Here is a 3,191-nt window from a genome sequence, read left to right on the forward strand (position 1 = left end):
TCTCCTGTCTCAGCCTCCTGAGTAGCTGGGATTACAGGCATGTGCCTCCATGCCTGGCTAATTTTTATATTTTTAGTAGAGACAGGGTTTCTCCATATTGGCCAGGCTGGTCTGGAACTCCTGACCTCAGGTGATCTGCCCGCCATGGCCTCCCAAAGTGCTGGGACTGTGGGTGTTAGCCACTATACCTGGCTGGTACTTAGGATATTAAAGAAAAAAAATTTTTCTTCTTAAGAAGGGTGGGGCCTCCTTAGCTTAAATACTACATTGGACAGAAAACTTTCCCCATCCTCTCTCTTAGATTAAATCTGCCTCTTCTCTTTGCTCCTAGGATCCCCTGCTTTGTATCATGGCTCAGTCAAGTCAGCGTCTCCTGTTGAACAAAGAGTTCATAGAGGGTAGAATTTCTGTCCAGTTCATTGTTGCTTATTTCACAGTCATTGTTTTAAGAAATGGTTCATGACCAGACTGGACAACATAGCAACACCTCAGTTTAAAAAAAAAAAAAAATTTTGAATAGCTGGGTGTGGTGGTATGTGCCTGTTGTGCCAGCTACTCTGGAGGCTGAGGCAGGAGGACTGTTTGAGCCCAGGAGTTAGAGGATGGAGTGAGCTGTGATTGCACCACCGCACTGCGGCCTGGGCAGCAGAGCAAGACCCTATCTCAAAAATAAAATAAAATTACATTAAAAACAGAAAGAAAGAAAAGAAAAACAAAAAAAAGGGTATTGTTCTGGGGCTTTTGTTGAAAGAGATGTGAGTTCTGCGCTCCAAGAGGAAACTGACATGCATGCATTCATTCAAGGAACATTTGTTGGTACGTCCTTTGTGCTGGATGCTGGACACACAGAAATTATAGTCAGTTCCCTCAGGACTCTCACTGTCTAGAGAGAGAAGCCACCAATGCTGGGGTGGGGCAGGCCCACGGAGCCAAATCAGAAGGACACCTAATCCATACAGTGGCCGATGATGGCGGAGGTGTCAGAGAAGTCTTTCTGAAGGAGTGGGATCTCAGTTGAATTTTGGAGGAAGAATAAGAGCTGGCCAACTAAAGAATGTTGGACTGGACTTGGTGGCTCACGTCTATAATCCCAGCACTTTGGGAGGCTGAGGTCAAGAGTGTGAGACCAGCCTATCCCACACGACGGAACTCTATCTCTACTACATACAAAAAATTACCCGGGTGTGGTGGCGCGTGCCTGCAATCCCAGCTACTTGGGAGGCTGGGGCAGAAGAATTGCTTGAACCTGGGAGGTGAATGTTGGAGTGAGCCAAGATTTCGCCATTGCACTCCAGCCTAGGCAACAAGAGCGAAACTCTGTCTTGGAAAAAAATAATAATAATAAAGAACGTGGGAGTAGTCTATAGATCTGTAGAAAGTTGCAGTAATGGGAGAAGGTGTGACACATCTGGGAACTCCCAGAGTTGAATACACCAGGCTTTCGTTTTATCCTGGAGGTCACAGGGTGCCACTGAAACTATCCACCAAGAGAGTGGTCTGAGAAAGATACAGAGGGGTGGGCAGGGTGGGGGATGGGAGTGGGTAGGGAGTGGCAATAGCCTATTCTGGAATTCAGACCTGAGGCGAGGTTAGGAAATGAAAAAGAGGGGCCTTCAGAGGCTATCTGCAGACAGACAGATAGCCAGGAGTCTTCAGGGAAAAGACCCATCCATCCTAAGGGAGGAGAAGCAGAGTCCAGCAGATGGGCCTGGCCCAGCCACAAAGCTGAGTCCATTTCTCTAAGGAGTGGTGAGCGGATTTCTGGATATAGCTGCTTAGTGATATGTGTGGGAATTGGATCTTTCTACATTCTGGCCTTTTGTGGGTTCTTGTCTGATTTTGGGGTTGGGGTGGTGGTGGTGGGGCTTTAAGTAAAAATAAAAATCACAATGATTGCTAACTATTTTTGAACACTTATGCCAGGAATTTATACACTGTAGCTCATTTAATTCTCATCACAGCCCCACACTGAGGTTACCACTATGGCTATCCCCATTTTACAGCTGGAAAAACCAACCAAGCAACTCATGTGAGGAGAAGCCCTCCTACCTTACTCATGTTGGGACTGGCACATGCCAGGTAATTGAAAAAGTCAGCTAAAGCAGGGAGCTGTAAGAAAAATCCCTACACAGGGTGAGCATTTCTTTTGGGGACAATTGTGAATTTATACATAGTTATAAGAAGTACAACAGGGAGATCCCACAGACTGCCCCCTAATGGTAACATCTTGCAAACCTTCTTAACAGAATACCAGGCCGGGCACAGTGGCTCAGGCCTATAATCCCAGCACTTTGGGAGGCCGATGTGGGCAGATCACGAGGTCAAGAGATCGAGACCACCCTGGCCAATATGGTGAAATCCCATCTCTACTGAAAATAAAATATTAGCCAGGTGTGGTGGCATGCACCTGTAGTCCCAGTTACTCAGGACGCTGAGGCAGAAGAATCACTTGAACCTGGGAGGCGGAGGTTGCTGTCAGCCGAGATCATGCTACTGCACTCCAGCCTGGTGACAGAGCAAGACTCCATCTCAACCAAAACAAAAACAGAAACAAACAAACAAACAAACAAAACACCCAGAATGCTGTGCTCGCTTCGGCAGCACATATACTAAAATTGGAATGATACAGAGAAGATTAGCATGGCCCCTGCGTAAGGATGACATGTAAATTCCTGAAGCGTTCCATATATTTTTTTTAATTAAAAAAAAAACCCAGGATGCCTACTATGTGCCAGGTACTGCTTCAGGTGCTGGAGACACAGACATGGGAAATATTAGCTGACAGAAGCCACAAGAGTGAATGAGATCCCCAGGCAGTGTCTTGAGTCAGAAGAAAGAAGGGTGGCAAAAGGAGCCCCAATATTTGAGGGGCACGAAAAAAGTCTTAAGGAGACCTTGAAGGTAGGATAGAGAGAAGGAGAGAGTGGTGTAATGGAAACTAAGGTAGACAATGGTGCCAAGAAGGAAAGAGTGTCTTGTGCTTCAGAGGTCACCTGCAAGGAGGACTGGGAAGTGTCCACTGGTGAGCCAGATGTCACAGGTGAGCAGGCAGGTAGCCCAGTAATATGAAGGGGAGCAGGACTACGATGCAGTGAGGAATGAATTGGGTAAGGAAGCAGTAGAGAGCACTTTACAGTGAGTCTTTAACTCAGGTAGGAAAGAGGGGGTATAGTTAGGGAAAAGGAGAAATT

The 3,191-nt window shown here is 46.5% G+C and overlaps 1 non-coding gene across 1 annotated transcript; it reads left to right on the forward strand.

Moving 5' to 3' along the window:
* The first annotated feature begins 2,585 nt into the window (after nucleotides 1-2,585).
* Nucleotides 2,586-2,692, forward strand: LOC116554228. Its single transcript, XR_004270112.1, has one exon. It is a non-coding gene; the product is annotated as a U6 spliceosomal RNA (small nuclear RNA).
* Nucleotides 2,693-3,191: the final 499 nt, after the last annotated feature.

Source organism: Sapajus apella, unplaced genomic scaffold (genome assembly GCF_009761245.1).
Source record: "Sapajus apella isolate SASKATOON/1434 unplaced genomic scaffold, GSC_monkey_1.0 scaffold13, whole genome shotgun sequence".
In the NCBI taxonomy this organism is placed as follows: domain Eukaryota; kingdom Metazoa; phylum Chordata; class Mammalia; order Primates; family Cebidae; genus Sapajus; species Sapajus apella.